Below are 21,642 nucleotides of genomic sequence, written 5' to 3' on the forward strand. Positions count from 1 at the left end.
TTTAGGTCTGAGTTCTGTACCCCCACTGACAGTTGGGTTTTATTTAACTCTGGTCTGGAACAGTTCAAGAAATGTTTGGACCTAGTAATATATGTGTCATAAAAAGATTTGTATCTTTGAAGTGTAAAATATTTTTGATGGATTTAAGCCATAATGTGCAGCATTATGAGACATAAATGTTTATACAAGGAAACAGCCCCTTCGGTCTATTTAGATATATCTGTGACCATGAGGTGATTAACACTGATGGATTTGAGAATTCAAAGAATGTAAAAAGGTAAGTTGAACTGCTTTCTTGCTGTTTAAGGTGCTACGCTCAGAAGTTGTTCAGTGGTAATCAGTGGAAATTCTTCAAGTTTATGTCGGAGAGGCAATTTTGAAGGCAATGACATTAACACAAATGAACTCTCTGGAACACAGCAGAAATCTGCTAATACTAAATTCCAGTTTTTGTAATTATGTCCTAGAGGAGGAAAATTAGATCATCAAACCCACCAGTGCAATAGAATCTTCCTTGAAGGTCAGTACTGGGGACCAGAACTAGCAAGGCAAGGCTATGTGCATTCCTAGTTGTAGGCCTAGTAATGTCATCAGTTTTCTGCTTCATTAGATGTTGGCTGAAAAGTGTTTGTGTGTGTATACATATCCTTGTGTGTTTGTGTGTGCGTGTGTGTGCATTACAGACTCTTGATACAAGAACAGAATATGGATACATGTAGTGAAAAGGAGAAAAAGTTCCCAAAATCTTGAACCTTAAAGTGGAGCTACAACCTACTTCATGAGAACTGAGTGGTTACACATCCTCTTGATGTTCAGCAGACAATTCACTCATAGTTGTTGCTAATATCTGATTATGCCAAAGTCAAAAGAAACATATTGAACTAAAAAAGTGGTACCATTTGAATGTATGTTACTGAAAAATATTGACCCAAATCATGCAAAAGAAGTGATTCTATTTTTGACTCTGATGAAGGCACATCTACCTGATGATGGAATGGCTCAGTTTTGATCCTGCTTATAATCTTGTTCTCGTGGTCTTAAAGTCAGTTTGCTTAGTTAGAGAAGTGAAAATCAAGTGAATGAGGAAATTTCTGCAAGATTATGGGATATGAGAATCTTGAAGAAGCCTTCAGAATCCCCAGAAAGACTTCTGCTAGCTCTATATGAGCCAACATCAGAATGAGAGACACAGAGAAGTGCAGCAGGGGAGTAAGAATAAAAGGTAGCTTTGAGGAAAAAAAGGTATGCACAAGGGAAATAACAGTAATTCACTCTTGGGGCCAAAAAGACTCAGATTCAGCCTATTTTATGCAGAAGGGGCAAAGCACAGTGTTTTATCAGAGAGTTTCAAATACACGACAGCTTTTAAAAGAGAAGACAGCAAAAGCTTAAGTTAAAAAAGGAAAGACTTCAACCCACCAGTCACTGAATTTAAACTAAACTAAACTCTTGTGAACCCTGTCACAGAATTTGTGTTTAAAAATGAAAACAGGAGACCTGAGGTCTCTGGATCTTCTGACACAGGGAGGAAGAATATGTATATATGATACCACAGACGCCTCTACATGAAAACCTTGAGTCTAGCAGAATTCACTTTCTGACAGCATTACTTGGAAGAAAGTGTATTTGCTTTAATTTGTGCAGGGTAGCCTCCTCCACACTCAAATCACAGAAACTCTGAGCCTAAATCAGCACTATAAACAGGAAGCAGTGTTTTAGTTTAAAAGTATTAATTTTTTGGCTTAGCAAATCATTGGTTTAGTCTTTAACATAACTAAAATGAAGGTTATCACATAAGCATAGTACTTAAACTTAGAAGAATTTTCATATTTGCATACTTTAATATTGGACCAAAGTGTTGACAGCATGAGATTTTTGGAAAAATAATATTTTCAAAAAATGCTGAAATGAAATCCTTTCAAATTAACAAGATTGAGATGAACACTGTGCCTAGGCTTGAGTACTTGCCAGGTTTTCTAATAATGCCTCACTTCAACACAGTATTAATTTGGAAGCCCCGAAGATTATGAATATCTAATTCAAGGATCAAATGATTCTAAAGGCATGCAGGCAATGTTGACCTTCCAGCTGGATCACTTGTATAAAGCAAGCAAAAGGACTTGCCTGTAGTAGTTCCTACTCTGAGTCTAACAGACTAGCACAAAGAACTTAACCTTTGGATAGGGTTAAAGCAAAGGTCTCTGTAGCCCATGTCTGACAGTGTTCAATCTCTGACAGAGGTCACCAGTGTACACATAGAGAAGCACAAGCTTAACAAGGGACATAGAGAGAGATCCTTTTGGTAACATCCTTTTGATGATGCTTTAGGAAGACATCACATCTCTATTTAGAAGTTTCAGAAGGTAGAAAATCTCCATGATTAAGTTCTAGCTTACACATGTAGAAAAGTTAAATCTCAGTGGAAAGGCAAACTCTGAATTCAAGAATAGAAAGTTCTTTTTGCAAGACAAATGTATCTCCAAACAATAAAGATAATATCTTATTTTGCCCTCATTGTATTGTACTGCAGAGAAATTTGCTTTTTGGCAGAGATGTAGAACAGTCTCTTGTGGAACTAAACGAGGGATGACAACTTAGCAAAGATCAGAGGAAGAAAGAGCACAAGAGTTTTCCTCTCTTGCTGACATGGCACTTTGTATAAGGTCAGCCACAGAGCAGACTGACCAAAATCGTGACTAAAGTTTCAAGCATGCAAGAAATGTGCATAAAACTAAACTTGATCTGCCAGATCCCCACACTAAACATTTAGGTGAGATTCTTTTAACCACACAGTCACATCACATATTTCTACCTCTGATTACTCAGATGTCCTGTTATAGTCAGTTTATAGACAAAAAACCCCACAATTTTGGACATGACTCCTGTCCTCCTACAGTAGGTGACTGAAATAGGTCAGTTGAGTCACTCCTTAAAATGTCATTGTCCTTATCACAGAATCATAGGAACATAGAATGGTCTGGGTTGAAAAGGACTCAAAGATCATCTAGTTTGAATCTCACCTGCCATTACAAAATGTGATTATTTACAGATGTAGGTGCCTCACATTGCAGCTGTCTGTCTTCATTCTATGTCTACTGAGAAAAATCCCATTCTTAGATGCTTCCTTTCTTTGATTTCTACACAGGATGAAACTTGTGTAGTGAAGTGACTGAAGGCTGATTCCCGGATAGCCATGGAAATGGTGAAAGGCAAGTGCAACAAATGACTAGAGATATTCCTGTCCACAGGGAGTACAGAAATACAGATATTTATTTACAGATATTTATTTATTTTACCCTACTTAGTTCTAAAGATCTGTGGGAACAAGATTCCCAGCACTATTGACAGTGGGAGGCTTTTGGGCAAAAATGAAGAGGCAACTGCCTACATGCAGATCCATATTATTTTGTACTCTCTGCAGACCTAAGCGTGCTCCAGTGCAGGGTAATTTTACTCCAGAGGAATGTATTTGAGCTGAGAAAATAAGCCTGTTCTCTAATTTCATGTTGTCTCTGATGACATCCTGAAAGTTGACATGGGGGTTATAAACTAGAAAGCATCAGCTCCTGACAATGAAGGAGACTGAAAAGAACTTGGTAAGCAGTCTGTGTATAGACTAGAGGCTACTTCAAAATTTCAGGGAGGCAAGTGCTTTAGAAGCATCTGATAGATGTCTGTAAGCCATGTGCCTGAGTTCTGCAATAATGTTTTTGATAAACAGTTTCTGGCCCTAAAACACGGCTAACAGCCACAACGAGGGCCAGAGGTATGGAAAAGTCTGCACAAATCTTTGTCCATCAAGTAGTGCAAAGGTCTTTCCCTTCCTCTCAGCAAAGAGAAATGACTTATGAACCAATGGGAGGCTGAACATGATCCAGGAAACTAATATATATGTTAGTGAGGAAGTATCCGATGGCCTGAGGTTTAGTCAAGGCTTCTGCGTCCAGCTTCTAAAGAATCATGGAATGGCTGACCTTGGAAGGGACCAGAGGGTCCATTTGGTCCAATCTTTTGCTCAGGCAGGAACCCTCAGATCAGGGTGCCCTAGACCAACGCCAAGCCTTAGTGAGGAACAGTGAACAAGGTGGAAGAATTGTTACCAGTGACTGTGTACTCATGAAAGTGTGAGCTGATTCATTTTCTTTTCAGTAATCAACTTAAGGAAGAGCTGTAACTGTTAGATCATCTGAGTCAATCTTGGAGTTTTAACTACAATTCTTCTTCAGATATTGACCATAGCAGCTTAATTCATTCATAGAGAAAAGAGTCTCTGAAAAAATACTTGTTTTTTCCATTCACAAGACTTTTTTTAACACCAGCTTTTCACCAGTAATAACTTTTACTTCCACTCAATTTTCTTTTCAAATCAGTGTTGTTTCTTCCACTAAACATCGAGTCCTTTGCTCTACTGGAATCTAAGTATTTTCCTTAATGAGCATAAAAGACAGCAATGAATCATACTAATCATTTGTTGGAACCATCATGCAACTAGTATTCTGTGCCGTGCAAAAAGTACTTACTGCACAAGACAAAGTTTGTTATCTCACTAAAGAGCAGAAGATTATTTGGTGCTACAATTTAAAAAAAAGTCTATCCCACCAGTGGTGGTTCCAAAAAGCAGAAAGAAGTGCTTTACTTTGGAACATGATTATTCTTGGTAGCACACTGCACTGATTGCACAAGTGGTTTAAAACATGTCTTGCTCTCAGATTTTCATTTCTTATGATAGAAGAAATAACAAAATGTCCCTACTATCGGTGACAATGAAAAAAAAAATATCTTTGGACTCTTTTGTTTCACAGTCATTACTTTCAGTCTTTCCAGGATCCAGTGGGAATGAATTTTTCATGGTTTAATGGACAATTCTGAAATTCGAGCCTACTTCAGAAAACTGCCTGAAACTCAGTTTTCCAGAACACATCAGCAGTTTTGGATTCGTCACAGATGTGGCCAGGCCAGATTGTAAACTGAACTGTTATCAAGCACAGGAGGTGAGAAATTAATTGGGTTGTAAGGAGAACATTGGTTGCAGACATTAGTGAAAGAAGCAATGAACTTCAACTGAAAAAGAAAATTAAGTAGAGAGCAGATGTTACTGAAAACTTTCCAGTCCTAAAGGTAATATGGCACTGTGATAGAGAATATTAATTAAGCTATTTGTCAGAAATCACACAAAAATTCTTACTTCAGACTGGGGCAGGGGACAGATATCTGACTTCCTGTCGTCACTTCCAGCATTCTTTCTGTTACACACCCCTTGTATTTCCCATATTTACAATCTCTGTGCATGGAGCTTGTAGCAGTGCAGTTGCATTGATTTACACCACTATGATGACTGGGATAACATGCTGGTGACTTGTGTTCTCACACCAGCTCCTCAGCAGTTTACCAGTGGTGATGACCAAGCTCAAGTCAGAATGTACTATCCAGTCTCAATCCAGAAAGATAGTGAACATGGCTGAAGGTAATACTTTATTGCAGTGCAAGGATTTTGCTGTGAAGTCCTACTATTGCTTGAGTAAGCGTATGGAACATGAGTAAGCTGACATTTGAAAACCTGAAACTACAGACCTTATTGATCTCTTGAAGCTATTAAGTGATTGAAGCACAGTACACTTGACAAATTGAACAGCATTGCCAGTTGGTGTAACACAGAGCAGCTGTACTGTCTTTGTTGCTAATTCATCACAGTCTAGGGTCTGACCCACTGAATTCTGAATTAAATTTTTATGTATTTGTGAGCTATTTATACTGCATGACAAATCAATATTTTTTTATTGTTCACCTGACTTAGGCTACATACAAGCATTATCTTGGGAATATCTCAGTCTTCTCCAGAGTCAATGCAGGAGGGACTTAAATGATGAAAGATACAGTAGCTTTTGAATGGAAGAAAAATTACAGGACAAGAAATAGAGAGTGTAATTTAGGCTAAGTATTAATGATATGAATAATACATTTTTCACAAACTGATGAAAAAAATAACATCCTTTTAGGAGAAGACATATAATTCTTTACCTCTCTTTAAGAAGGAGTTTTTTTAAATTTGAAAAATCTTCTCTTTCTGAATTTCTTTGCATTTTGTATGAGCTATAAAATCTCCAAGGAGTTATTTGAATTTCAATACTGTCTTACAATTTTATTAAAATACACTCTAACCCTGCTTTAATAATTAACATGAATATAGGGCCAATATTCCTAACAACTAAAATCTCTCAGTAATTTCAAATTTTCCTTAAGTGTATTTTTGATTGAATAATTGCTGAGTAACAGTATTAACAATTTATTCAATGTAGAGAATATATCAAAATCTTTAATTATATTTTTGCAGCTTATGCTTTTGCCAATGTGTTTTATGTGTATTTATTACAGATGATGCCTTGAATTAATAATATAAAATACCTACCAGTTTCATAATCATTACTGCAGTGCAGGAAGCGTTAGAGTTACAGTAGTTCTGCACTGATGATGTCAATAGAGTTACTGCATTCATTTCCTTATGCAAACATTCAAAAAACATACATTTCTTTATAACATTATATAGTGTATTACTTACTCATGATGGTAGCAAAGCCTTTGAAAACGCATAGCTAGGCTTCAAAGTTTAGAGTGCAAGTTGACAAGACATGTTGTTCCTCCTGTTCTTGCTTGTCTGTTGTCCTAATATTAGAACTCATTTCATGCTGTATTTTGTAGACGCACACTTCTACACAGTACTTATAGAAAGAAGTAGGACTGCTCATGGACTTTACCTAAAGGACTAGATTGTCATATATAATGAACATAATGCATCAAGCTGCTGTTTCTGGTATAGAGCAGGACTGAAGAAACATTCATAATGAGTTTGTGTACAAATCAAGCAGAGATTTATTCTCTCTGCACATATGCATGCTCTTCCTCTGTGTGACAGAGCTCACTTCTTTCCTGTTTGCTCCTAAAGTTTCTCCATTTTTCCTCTCTTCCCCAAGACAAACCTGTTACTCTTTGCTCTTGGGTTATCACCTAGGTAGAGAGATTTTTGTCATACAGAATGTTCTAATGTAAATCCTGGAATAGGAACCTGAGGTAATGTTCTGGTCACCATCAGAAGTAGGTTGGAAAGGACCCTGAAAGATCAACCTAATCTACCTTTACCATTATCTAAACATGGGCCAACCCTCATCTTTTTTAAGACATATCTTGGCTAGCTTATTTTTAAAAACTCTTTGAGGATGCACTTTCTAGTCATCCCAGCAATTAATTCTGGGATTGCATCCTGTTGTTTACCAATGAGAAATCAATATTTCCACTCCTCTTCCTCTTGCAATTCTCTGGAATCTATCTCAGTGCTTTGTGTTTCTTCTTGAAACATAATGCTCAAAACTGGGCTACATACTCCAAATGTATCCCTGACATTGAAGAGCAGAGGATGATGTTTACACTCCACATCTTACAGACAATATTCCTGTTAATTCAATACCAATATGAAAATCATGTTGTTAAGTGGTCAACTGAACACCAAAATAAACAACAAATATTGCGTAGTAGCAACCAATCTTAGAACAATTCTTCTGGGTCAGGTACAATCAGGGCTACTTTCACAGGACAATACACAGAACTTTGCATAATTTTGCAGAAGGATCTTAATTAATCATGGGGAGTATCTGGAATCAATACAGATGGATAATGTATTCACATTAATCTTATTGAAAGAACTTAAATTTTATTTTAGGAAAAGATCAGTACAGAGAGTTCCAGTCACATCTTGAAGTCCTTCTGCTACTGTTGTCATGAAAGTTTTGCTTCTGAACGGACTTAAGGATTCAAGACCTGCATTTCAAGCAAATTCTTTTATTAATAAATAAACTTAGGTGATTCAATACATGCAAAAGGATTTTGGCAGGGATAATAATGGAGAAAACTAGAAAAAATATTAAATGGATTAACACATTTTATCAGTCTTAGGTTGGCTAATGAACAATTAGCTTAGTATTTAATCCCCCTCGATCCATTTATTTTTGCAGCTTTTACTCTCTAAAGATAAACATGGATGATTCTAAATGTACTTTTGTTTTTGAAACGACTCATATTAGCATTACATTGTAATCATTGGCATGGAAACTGTTACAAATGGAAATGGACAAAAATGGGACATCTCAAAGCACTTACTACTTGGAGCTTTAAAAATATGGTGTAAAAAACTTGCAGCACTCTAAGATACGACTGAGATGGCTACTGTTGATTAAATACGGATGGATCTTCAAATGAAAGCTGTTTTTTTAAGGTCTTGGGAACACACTTGACCACCTAATTTTTAGGTACTTAATGAACATAATCTGTGTTCAAGAAACAACAAATCAGAAAAGTATCCAGGATTGCCAAACTCTAAAGCTGTGTTTTTTCAGTGGAGGGAAAGTATATCAAGAGGTGTCTCAGAGGTTGTTCCAGTATGGCCCCCAATGACTTTATTTTCCAGATAGTAAAAAGTTTCCTTCTGTGGAGAGAAAAAACTTTCCCTTAAGTCAGTACACCCATGTAGTATTTATTTAGCATCCCCAATGTGACTTGGTTAGATAGTGTAGGAAAATGTCTGCTCTTACATGTACTGGCTTGTACTCTGGTATAAAGTCATGTCAGTTAAGCCTTCAGAGCATGTTCAATGAGAATTCAAGGTTTGAAAGCTAATAGACAGGAACTAATGAAATGGACAGAATGTGTTTTAATTTACTGAGATGTATTAAAATATCATGTTGATTGATTTGAAGGCTAGATGGGATATTTTTGTGGCGCTGTTAAGGTGCTCCATGAGTTGTTGCAGAAACTTGAGGTTTTTTGGTAGTAATAACTACACTCATACACATGAACCTTGCAGTTGCAAAGGGTTCTCTAAGGAACCCTTGGGGTATGTACTTGTGGCAGCTTCATCAAAATCCATGTGATGCTATTTGCGTCCTAGCTGTTCTGGGATATGTTCTAAGTTGGCTAGGGTAAAATCTGAGTTTTAATAACAGAAGAGAAATTAAAGAAAAGAGGCATAAATTGTGCCTAGGGGGCATGAGGATCTGGATTCTTACCTAATGCCACACTCATTAGGCTTAATGAAGAACCCTGTGTGGATTTGCCAGAAGCAAAGTTGAACTGCTCACATGAGGCTTTCTGATGCATTACTCTGTAGTTAGGATCCTGAAAGCATGAGCAATTTCTGCCTTTTCATGAGTCTATAGATGGAATATCTAAATAATTACTGGCCCCATATTTGTATCCATCATTCAGCTCTGTTGAATTCATTGGTATATTTTATGCTTGAAGCTGGGTTGGAGACTTCCCTGGTACTAATGGCAGCAAAGGCCATTAGTACAACGTCATCACTGATCCTCTGATTTTTCACAGTGGAGAAGCCCTGATGGAGCCTCTGACTTGTGGATAATCAGGCTGATATCTCAAGTCAGTGACCATGACAGCCACTTCATACTAAACAACTTCATGCTAGACATTGCAACAGTTCAAAATCCTTCTGCCTGGTAATGATTGCATCAACATCACACACATAAAGCCCTCTGGCAAAGATAAAAGAAATAGTTTGAACTACCCAAGAATTGTTTTCCTGAAATACGTATGTAATTGTGAGGGCTGACAATTGCTTTGTTGCATATGTTTGTGAACTAGAAATGACTAGGAGCAGTCAAGAAAAAATATTATAATTTGGGAGATGACAAAACAAGGACATCATTACAGCCTGATAGACTGCTTGGACTGAATGTTGTCTGGAGCTTGGAACATGGAAAAAGAGATGTCAGAAAGATTCTAAAAAAGTGAACGATACTAAAAGAAATTAGTTGTTTCATGGAGTCAAAAGGTAAGAAGACTGAGAGAAACATGATATAAATGAGAGTTAAAAAGCCAAAACCCAAACATTTTGCTATGTAAAAAGCAGGAGTGGAAGGTACTAAATTGCTTCTAATTTCCATGGTAGAAAGGTGAGTGGAGTCAGACTCAGCTGCAGAAAGTAGGATTTAGTTTAATTTTGGAGAGTTTCATTTCACAAGAACACAGAAGCACTGGCATGTGCTGGTGCAGAAGCTTGTGAAATTTCTCTTGTTGCAGATTTGATGGGTGAGGTTCAACAAAATACCTGTTAAGAAGGACTTGGAGTATTATGCTGTCTTTGGGGGGGAAGGTGGATTAGATGAAATCCTTACCAATGTCTATCTGTGGAAAAATGTTCAGGAAAATAAAATGTTTTGTATAAGTCTTTGAAAATGAAGAACCTTACATCTAAAAGGCCTTTTCCTACCATTTCTATTGTAATGGATAGAGCTCCTGTTCAGGATAGGTTCTAATTGGGACCTTATACCCTTGCCAGGAAATTGTAGGAACTAAGAAGCACCACTATTCTCTGCAGCCACTCCCTCAACATTGATTTAAGTAATCTTAGTCTAAATGAAGATATTTTTATACTTCCTGCCTTAAAACTGATGAATGTAAAGTAGGCAAACTGAAATGAGTATGTGAAGTCTTTACCTCCTTACCTACTGCCTGAAACACCAGGATCAGAGAAATTTTAAGGAGCAGAAATGTGCCCCAGAAATAAGCAGGGAAGAGGGCATTGCTGGGTCACGCCACTTCCTGCTGTTATGTCTGGATGCTGCAAATAACCATTTCACCCTTTGGTCTAGAAATCTAGGCTGGTTTTCCCCTAGTTCCCAGGAGCTGGTGTTATTTCCAGACTAAGATTCTTCATAATGAATAATGCCACTAAGAATGTGCTTGTCTGAGATTGATACTGAAAGGATTAAATCTCTACCTCTAAGGAAGTTGGATATCTGTTTTTGGGAAAGATCTTGATCAGATCGAGCTATATTATTGAGAAATGCATAGTGCTTAGAAATCTTCAAAATGTCAGTGAAATGATGAAAAGAAATCAATCTTTCCTTTTTCCTCAGAGGATTTATTACTGACGAAGTACTGATATTTCAAATAAAGACACCTTTCCCACATTTTCCTTCTCTGCCTATCACAAATGATGGTTCTTTTAACATCCTTCTCTCCTCTTTGTTTGCTTAGAGGATCAAAGCTTTTTTTCTTTATTTCTTTTTTTTTTTTTTTTTTTTCCTTCCAAACAGTTTCTGGAGTGTTAAAAAGCTCCACCAGTATACTGAGTTTACATTACAAACAAGTTAACATTCCCAGTCTGTCAGAGCTTTTCTCCTAGGATACCAAGGAAAGCAAAGTTCAGCTGAACGGCACAATTAATCTGAGATCACTTCTGAGCGAAGAAAAAAGGTTGTTTTAAGCAGGGCTATTCTCTTCTTGGAGATTTAATGTTCACTTCAGAAAGGAAAATTATTATTCTCTGAAAGTTATCTTGCTTTATTTGTATTCCAACAGCTATCCCATTAGATCATCTTCCCTTTTCAGTCATAAAATCATCTTAATGAATTGACTGTGGGATTAGCTGTATGTAAATAGATCCTTATTGACAGCCCCACTGACAAGCAATCAGATGGGAAAGGGCACAGACCGCATGTTGCTTTGCTGAAACATTCATTTCTGTGCTGCTATGAAGACCCTGAGGCAGACAGCTTATTTTTGGGATGCAAAGAAAGCACTCTTCTTCAAAGTAAATGTACCCTGTAACAATGGTTAGATAAAGAAGTGGAGTTTTTGTTGACATACCGTTCCCACAGAGGCAATTTCCACCCTGTTCTCAAGTTTTGAGAGCAAAGAGCATAACCAGATCCCTCAGCGTCATCCATCGGTCCTAAGTAGGAGGTGCTTGCACCTTCTTATGAAAATGTTGTCTCTAGCTCTCATTACCTTTTATTGTCAGGGCTCCTCTGAAGCTCTAAAGGTTTCAAGGAAGAAGAAAGTGAACCAACACAGTTATAAGAGCCCAGGGGAATACACAGAAAAGAGTTGGAGGGTAGATTTGACAGATGGACTCTTACAATGTAAAGAAGAATATACTGAAAATATTCCTGTAAAACTTTGTAAATTTTCTATCTAAATGAATGTTCTCTGGTAACGATTTGCCATCAAGTGCTTCAAAATGAGGAAAATCAGCCCCTTATTACTATCTATGCTGTATAGATTGGAATTGTAAGATACTATTTTCTCACCATTTTGCTTAATTTTAATCCAGTTTTCCTACATTGATGTCACAAGCAATATTTGTTGTTGTTGTTTCTAGATTTGTTCATTTTTTCTTATTGCTTCTTAAAAGGAAAATGTTACAACATTTGCAAAATAACCAAAACGCTTGTTAAAAAGTAAATGCATTCATCTGTTTTGTACTGAAATGTCTGGATCAAATTTAGTGTCAGGTGACATACAGTGAAGATGTCTTTTGGACTGACTGCACATTAGTAAAGATGCAATTAAAGTTTATGACAAAAGCCAGAAAGCCTATGGCTATATTCCTAGATTTTGGCATTCAATACTCAGGTAATTACATATTCTCATAAAAATTTATGATCTGTTTTTTTTTAGGAAACTGCCTCATCATAGCAAAATAAAGTATATTTTTGCATACAATATCAATTTTAAAATACTCATACAGATTTTTTTTGCATCCTTTGGCCATGTTATTTGATCCAAGCAAATGAGCATGATAGCATATCAGAACTGAAACCCACTATGTCTTACTACAAAAAATGTGGTTTTCTCTTTGCTTCCACCATTTTGTCTCTTTGTCTTCTCAAGAAAATACATAGAAACTGAGAAATTGGGAAAAAAATATATAATTATATAGATTCTGGAAGCATCTATAAATTTACTTTATTTTTTTTTATTTTTTAATCAGATCTCTTGGGTTATGTGATCCTAACAGTAGGACACTCAATTTCTGCTAAGCATCCCTGTGGATTTAACTCACACTTATGGATATGTGACATTTTCAAACACTATCAGAGCAATGCTTCTCATGCATCCCTAATAAATTCCTCATTGCATGACACAACCACTGTGAATGAAATTAATAACAACACTACAAATATATAATAATTGTAGAATTGCATAGAAATCCCTAGGCAAGAAGTAGCATATGAAGAAACAGTTCAGACACAACCCTCTTATAAAACATACATGAAGAAACATTCACAAAAGCATCGCTGCAAGTCTCCCACCAGGAGGACATGGTCCATTCAAGATGGAGCCAATATAGAGTTTAAAGATCCCACAGTGCAACTGCATGAAAGAGATGGCAACCAACTCAACTCTATGAGCTGAACGTGCTGATAAGGAGCTGCAATGTGTACCCTAAACAACTTAAATGTCAGCGAGGCCAAGGATGACCTAGGAGCTTCTCAGAGCACACATTAGAGTTGCATAAGGTTGTGTTCCACATCAGAGAGGAATAGTGCACCTGGCCCATGGTGTCCCTTTCTTCCCACAGCTGAAGACTGGAGGTTACCCAATAGCTCCAGCACCATCACAGCTCTGCTGTTTTTTGTGCATTAATGAGACAGGGAGCTACATTTGAACTGATGGTGATATAAGACACAAGTGGGTAAAAATCTCAGAATATTTACTTTTTACTCTCAACTAATGAAATAGTATTTAGGGATGGGTTAGCAAACATCTCCCAGCCAGTGATTAGGTAACTATTGTAAGCAACTTTCAGTATCAATTTATATAAATGCTTAATTTGCAGAAGTTAATAATGCTTAGCGTTCGAAGAAGGGGAGTTGTAAGATTTCCAAGCCCTTTTCAAATTATGTAGCACCCCATACTTCATAGGTCACTGTAGAGGTCATTGGTTTGATCTGATCACAGAGTATTTGGTGACAGTCATGTAGCACCAACATCTGTGAATGCTGGATTTGACATCAAACACTTCAGTTTTGCTGGAAGAAGAATATGGGGTTGCTCCATACAATCAGGCAGACTCTTGTTGCCCACATATCTCTAGACTCTGTACAAGGCTAACTGCAGGGAAAAGTCTCAGCACTGCCAAATCCCACACTCAGTAAATTGCCTGCAGCATACTCCTTCGCAGACTGCAAAAGTAAACTTTCAGTCCGCCTAACAACATGTGCTACCGAGGACAAACAGTCACAAAAGCAGAGAGACTGAAGCTGATTATGCAGTTTATGAAATAGCTGATGGGCTGTTAACTTCCCCAAATGCAACATATGGGTAAAAAGTATTGTCCCCAGTTTGAGTATTGACTAGTTAATGGAGATTTCCACAGAAATGGAAGTTAACGTGTAAGTCTTATTGTATTTCTCAGATGGGGGGTGCACTCAGTCACCATATTCTGCACAACATTCTCTTGCTCTGCTTTCCACCAACATGTCGTCTTCTAAGGAAAGTCTTTTCAGTTTTTGGGTTCCATTAAGTTCCTTCCTCTCAGCTAGCCTTCCATCTCCTCCCCCCTTCTGTACCAGTTGTAAGTCAGTTCTCTGTATCATCCAGTGCCCCTGCTGCTCTTTTCTTTCTTGTGTAATTTCTGCTTTCCACCTTTGTCTGTGCTTTTCCTCTGTTTTCACCTCAGTCCCCCCTCTTTCACATCACTTCCCTATTTTATTCTTCTCCTTCTCCTCTCCTCAAGCACTTTCACATTTCCATGAGGGAAATCCTGCTTCTCACCTGCAAACTTTGCCTGCTTTTCTCAGCATGCTTCTTCTCTACTTGCTCCTCAAGAAGATAGCCTAAGCTAATTAGGATAGTTCAGTTTGAAGTGACCTAAAAAGATTGTCAAGTTAAAATGCTATTCATCATTCTTCTCCTGAATACCTTACTTTTATCACGCTAATTCTCTTTATATAATCTGATCCATGAATTGATTGACCTTGTGGTTGCCCATTGAACTTTTGTCTTCATTCTCCTTCATGTGTGCTTGCTTTATTCTTCTCAGGACTCTATTTCTCCCTTGAATTCCTAAGTGACCCAATCCATCTGCTTCAACTTTCTTTGTTTTTTATGGCACTATCTCTGGATTTTACCAACAGCCCATACACAACTACAGGTTTCCCCTCCTTCCTTTTCCTTGTTGTGCGTTCACCTATGATCACTGCGTGCTGATATCTTGTAAGACTTCTTGGTTACTGTGGACTCCAAAATTCTTTTACCTTGCTCCTTTCTAACTCGCTTCTTTATCTTGTCTCAATACTTCAAATTACTGTGCTAAAAAGTTACCTCTACAACATTTTCTTGACGAATCTACCCTACCCTACTTCAATGCTGTCACCTTCCTTAATCAATACGCTTGAATGCAATTCTCTGCTATACTAATTTTGCAATTCCCTTCCATAACATGTGAAATATGTTTGTCCTGCTAGTTGGGTCACAGGATACTTTCTAAACTCATCAGTTTAGAGTTTCTTTTTATGAGTTTCTTTTTTATCATCTTTATCCACATTCAAATCTCCTTAGCCCACAGTTGACTTACCAGTCCATTTACTTTTCTCCCAGCTTGAATAGACCTCTGAATATCTTTACTGCTCTTTTCTATCTCTACTCTTCTTTCCTTTCATATCAAGCTATTTTAGTCTCTTAATTTTTTCCCATTTTGTCTCTTTGTCTTCTACTTCCTATTTTTTTTTTCCTTCTCTACTCACCTTCCCATCAGAGCATTCAGGATCTAACAGCATCCACCAAAATCTGCCCCAAATTCCTGTTTCATCTATGAAATGTTCGTAATACATTCTCTCTGTACTCTCCATCCTTGATGTGCATTTTATATATTTCATATGCTTGATCATAATCCTGTATTCCTCTGGATGCACCAGAAAAATGTCTTTCAGGTTCAAGGTTATAAGCACTGACAAGGTCAAGCCACATACTAGACTTTAATGTTCTCTGGACAAGGCTGCCTCAGTAATGGAGGTTAAAACTATGCCTTTGCATCTGGTAAAGCTGAGTCTTTGAAGTTTTGGGAAAGCTGCTACACTGCTGCATAGTTTTTTGATACAACCTATTGATTTACACAAGGAGTCTATAAGAAGCAGTACAATCACTGACTATACAATTGCTCCCATAATCACAGCAGAGCTACCAACAGTAGCATGATAATAGTCCCAGATACATCATTTTATATTTGAGAAGAGCAATATGAGATAAAAGCAATATGCAGCCTTTTTTTTTTTCCTGTGTATAAGTTTGTATAGCTCTTCTTTTTTACTTTGACAGGTTCATAGTGATTTACACCCATATGAAAATTTGTTGCATTGCTTAGAAAAGCAGCTAGATAGCATATTCCTTGGATTACAATTTAAAAAATGAACATTTCTGAAATAAAATGCTAGAAAAGCTTGTAGGACAATAAATAAGCCAGAAAATTCATTTAGGTCACCCACTGGATTCTGGGCTTACTTGAAAAAAGAACCAATTGGACTAATCTGTAGTGTTTAAAACACATCTAACAAAGAACTGTGTTTTGTATCCGTGGAAGTATTTGACAGTTCCACAGAGGCTGTTCCCAGGCATCATTATATGAAGGAGAAATTCCTATTATTTTTTTTTTTTTGTCATTTTACTCCTACTAATAAGATTTTCAAGCCAATTTGTATTTTCATGAAAAGAAATGTTTCCCAGATCCTTCTGACAGTTCAGGGCTAGATTATCACATTGAAAGTTGGCCTTAATAAGTTCAAAGAGTCAGCAATGGCCAAAGCCAGAGATTTTGGAAGACGCTACCAACTGAAGACTACACTTCTTCCCTTCCATTTTTGGAGCCCACATCCACCATCACTGAGTGCAGAGACAGAATGGCTGCTCATTCTCCTCCTTGCCCCTTGGATCTGGTTGTGGTATCATTCCTTTGCAAATGCAACCCACACAGGTGTAAAGTACAACCTTATTCTGTGCACTAGAGTGGAGATCAAGAAGACAATCTTCTCTTTGACTCTGACCCAGAACAAGTTCCAGAGTGCTTTAAAACAGCTGTCAGCTGTATCAACAAGCAGAAAGAAAAGCTGGTCAAGATTGCAAGATCTTTATGGAAGTGAATGTAGCTTACTGTAGTTTGTACATATTCAAACATAAGAATAATACTTTCTGATCCTGTAGCATGTCAGTCATCTCTATTTTGTTCTGTGGCACCTGAGACACAGACAGGATGCCTAGCATTTTATTAAACAGAAAAATGCCTACTAATTGATCAATAACTATGGAACAAGTCATAAGAAACAAATGGCAGAAATCCTAATAAACATTCTGTACAGCTTGGGAAACAAGCTTTCGAAAGCTGAACTGAGTGAAGTGTGTTCTGTATGAGGCTATTGACAAGTTCAATATCCTCATAGGGAAGATTCTGTGCACCATAAAATCTTTAGGCTTGATTCTCCAGTCACATTGCTAACTTGAACTCTATCTAATATAGAATTTTGCCTACAAGGTTTAAAAGAAAGATTACAGAATGACGCCACCATTACAACCAGGTCGCCCATACCTTAAGGTACTCTGCATTTTGTATCTATATCTAAATTATAGAATCCCATGCAGAGTATTGTAAGATAATTTATCTTCTATGGGACACTTCCACAAGAGAATATATTTTCACAGAGGGCTGTTTAGCTCTATTAAGTGCCAGCATGTCTCCTTACACCTTGTTCATTTCCAAATTCAGCTCCACTTGTGTAATTCAGATCTCTGAGCTGAATGATGCCACTGTTTCCAACGCACTTCTTTCCTTTTGTCTCTCCAGTCTGATTTACTACCTTTCTTCCTTACACTTTAAGTAAGAATAAAAACATTAAGTGAATCCAGAAGGAAATGTCACCCCCGTATCTTGTCTTAGATTCACTCTCTTAATGGCAAAATTAGAAACTTACTCTTAGATGAGATGTCAACATTTGCCTAACTATATTCATAGAAGCTTATAAGTAGGTCATCTGCACAAGTAACCAAAGATCAACCGCAATTGCCAAGTGTCTCAGCTCAGGAATGAAATTCTTGTTTTAATGTATTTGATAGCACTGCAATTTTGCTTATTTTAAAGCTGCTGAATGGTAGAACATTTGGTGTGTTTTCAATTTTAAAGCACTTTTTATTTTTTTATATATAATACAAGATTTTGGAAATACAGAGAGCAACAGTGCACAGTGTCATTCTTAAAAGAAAACAGCAAGCTAAAGAGCTACAGAAAATAAAACACAAATTATTCTAACAAAAGACAAATTAACTTGCATTCTTTAAATAACCAATTTATTAAGAAAGATTAAAAGGGACTGTTAATAATTTCACCCAAAGGGTGAACAGGAATGTTACAAACATATAATCTTCCTGTTACCCTAAGAGTGAATAGAAGTGCCTTAATGTATATTTTTTTACCAGTACGCCTGAGGAAGTTCCATTCTTGTAATAGCTTGTATTTATCAACATAAACAACAGCAGAAGAAGTCATGAAGATTTAGATGTATTTGAAGAAAATGAAAAAAGTATCCTAAAATATGCATTTAATCAGGTGGGTTGTGTGCTTTTCAAATTGTTTTCATGCATATTTAATTGACCTGAGACACATCTTATGCAAGATGAAATAGGTACCAGGCTGTGTCCCAGGCTGTTCTGATTCACAGTCTTCCAATAGAGATTTTTTTTTTTTTGCTTGAATTAATTATTTAAGAAGTTCTCTAAAACCATTTTCAGCAGGTGGCATAAACAGAAAAAGCCAAAGAACTCACAAACTATCAGCAAATCCTAAGCTCCGTTTGATTCAGTATCAGTAAAATACCCAGTTTTTCAAGATTCTTTTTTTTGTTTGCTTGTTTGTTTATAGTTAAGACTGCTGAAATATATTGATAAAATTATTCATGGAAGTACAGGAATAACTTAGGGGAGAAGTCCCCTAGATTTTCACCATTCTCCTAAACCCTATCTGCACAGTGACAGAGATACTCTTTCTCACACCCACACGTGTATATCTCAGTAGCTATGTATGCCTGATACACATACAGGCGAAATATATGTACTCACACACCTGTATGTTCTACACACAGATAAATATCACCTAGAAATAAGCATACATTCCTATGAATCCATGCATGTATACACCATTATGCACCTAAGCACACACAAGCATGGGTACACACAAACAGAAACCCAAAGACACAGAAATATAAGCAAGGCACACACATAAGCACAGTCAACTCCAGAAGCACACTATATGCCCATACAGCTATGCATACTCACATGGACAGATAGATATACAGGCATGTATATAGGAGAGTTTACAGTGGCTCAATGATCCTTCTTTGTCCTTTCTTTTTGAAGCCTTCCAATTTTAGGATTCTGGGATGAGCCAGATCCCTGTTGTGGACACACCTCTGGAGAAGACAAGCCTTTCCAGTTTCTTTAAGATTCCCCACCTCTCTCCCAGCATCACATCGGGAGATCAGCTGGGTACCAGCACAGCTCTCCCAGCTGCTGGCTTGGCACTTTCCACCAAATCTTAAGGAAGGATAGAGACAGCAAGATACCTTCCCTTCATTCCCAAATCCTGCCTCTTTGGGAGCAGAAACCTCTGAACAACATTTGGACACAGCTGCTTTACCCTGGATAAGCCAGCCCCTTAATGCTCCCCTCCCTCCATCTATTTGCAGAGTACTGGGGTCCCCCTGCACCCTACCTCCCCTCCAACCATGACAGGCATAAGCCTCCCTCACACCTTCTCCTGCTCCCATTAGCAAACCTCTTGCAAAATGCCACTCTAAACTTTTTTTCCCCTGGCTGCACAGCCTGCAGTCACTTGGGCAGAAGCTGCATCTCCTTGGGAGGGCAGAGAGCGGGATGCAGGAACTAGGATACAGGGACTGGGAGTGCGGGTATCTGGGATGAAGGACATGGGATGCAGATATTGGGATGCAGGGATCCAGGATGAAGGGACCGGAATGCAGGAATTCAGAATGCAGGGACAATGGATGCAGGGATTGAGATGCAAGGATGTGAGAGCTGGGATGCAGGGATTGGAGAAATGGGATGCAGGGGTCAGGGTACGGAATGCAGGGGTCAGGATGCAGGATGCAGGGAGCGGGACGTCGGTGCCTAGCTTCTTACCGTGTGGTGAAGGTAGGTCCCGGTGAGGGTCTGCAGCTGCTCCCGGTCATCACGAGCCTCCCGATGTGCTTGTTCAACATCCACCGGGGAGTTTCACCCCCCGAAACTTGTGTGAGCCGTTTCCTTTGGGAGCAGTCACTGTTCGTCCCCCCCCACTTTGGATCGGATCCCGATGGAAACTCATCAAGGCCTCCTGGGCAGTCGGGGATAAGGCTGGGAAGGAGAAAGAGGAGAGAGGGACAACGGGAGGGAAATACTGCTATCACCAAGTAATCGTCCCCTTCCCTTCTCTCTGGAGCACCTCCTTCCCGTTCCTCCGAGCAACTTTGCCTCTCCTCGGCCAGGCAGCACCCGGCACCAGCGCTGTTAACTGGGGTCTCTTTTGGCAGCCTGGCATCTTTCTAGAGCTCTTCTCCTCTCTGGGCAAAAGGGGGTTGATGCAAAGCTCTAAATTAGAAGGCGACTTAGAGTTGCACAGACACGGAGGGAGAGCCGGCTGGCATTTGCCGACTGCCTCTCCCGGCACTCGGGGCGTGCGCGGAGGGGTTGGCTGAGCCCTGTTCCTATCATTTATTCATTCGCTGCGTTTTCAGTTCTAACTTTGAAGCTGCCTAATCGCTCGCGGCGCGGCCGGGAGCGGGGCGGTGGCACGCAGCCCTCGGAAGGGCCGATGTCCCCGTGCTACAGGGCTGCGCTGCCCGCGGCTGTTTAACGGCGGGCGGGAGCGCAGCCTGGTCTCGGGGGGATGACACGGAGTAAAGAAGGGCGGGGTGGGGGGGGGGGGGGGAGTGGGGGGGAGAGGGAGGGGGGGGCAGGACACGGGGACGCTGCTGTCGCCTGGCAACCCCGCATCCCTGCCCCGAGCATCCCTCCCCCAGCGCCCGGATTGGTCGGGGCCGGAGGTGACGCCCCTCCGAAGATGCTGCGTTGTGATGCTGAGATTGTCGCATCCTTAGAGCTGGGAGCGGGCAGGGGGCTGCGAGCTGCCGGCTGAGAGCCGGGGCGATCCGGGGGCTGTATCACCGTTCTCCTGCCTTCTGCCTTCCAGCTGGCTCTATAGATTCGCTTCTGCTCTACATCTCCTAGAAAAAAATGCTTGTATGCATATTGATGCAGATACAAATATGCAAATGTATGCGTTTAGATATAGTTTATATAAGAAAGCATATTCTATGTATTCGATCTGCATTATCTATATTCTGTATGTTATCTCTGTATATTCTCTCCCTGTATTTTAGCAAGGAAAGCAAAAAGAGAGAGTTACTGGGGAAAGAACACTCCAGTGTACAGCAAAGCTGGATGGAAAATGAGAACAAAAATCACATTTTGTGGTTTATATGTTTGAAAAGCCTCCTGGAGTGTTAATGGGAGGTCATGATCCGAAAGAGAGCACTGAACACCATGAGGTGAGTGTGCTGTAACAGGGAGGGTGGTGACTTCAGAGAGAGTGAGTTTAAGCCATGCTGCGTGGGGCAGTGCTAGCAGTATTACATGAGGCTTCAGTGCTTTCTGCTGTGTGGAACAGTGAGCAGCTGCTTCCTGCTCCTTGAGTAAAGTATGGAAATGGGGTCTGTAAAATCCCAATACCTCCCTCCCCATCTCAGCTTCAGTTGGGACACCACGCATTTCTCACCTCTGACTCTTTCAGCAGGGAGAAAATCACCACCC

At 39.1% G+C, this 21,642-nt stretch overlaps 1 protein-coding gene across 5 annotated transcripts in view; it reads right to left on the reverse strand.

Moving 5' to 3' along the window:
- Positions 1-20,707, reverse strand: part of GRM3 (glutamate metabotropic receptor 3) — a 109,242-nt gene extending 88,535 nt beyond the window's left edge. For 3 of the 5 annotated variants that reach the window (XM_048964490.1, XM_048964521.1, XM_048964510.1), the window contains exon 1: positions 19,975-20,707. The gene's annotated coding sequence lies outside the window, so the exon portion shown is untranslated. Of the gene's footprint in view, positions 1-19,110; positions 19,435-19,974 lie in introns of those variants that run through there. The other 2 variants (XM_048964498.1, XM_048964532.1) reach the window with 1 other exon arrangement.
- Positions 20,708-21,642: the final 935 nt, after the last annotated feature.

Source organism: Lagopus muta, chromosome 1 (genome assembly GCF_023343835.1).
Source record: "Lagopus muta isolate bLagMut1 chromosome 1, bLagMut1 primary, whole genome shotgun sequence".
In the NCBI taxonomy this organism is placed as follows: domain Eukaryota; kingdom Metazoa; phylum Chordata; class Aves; order Galliformes; family Phasianidae; genus Lagopus; species Lagopus muta.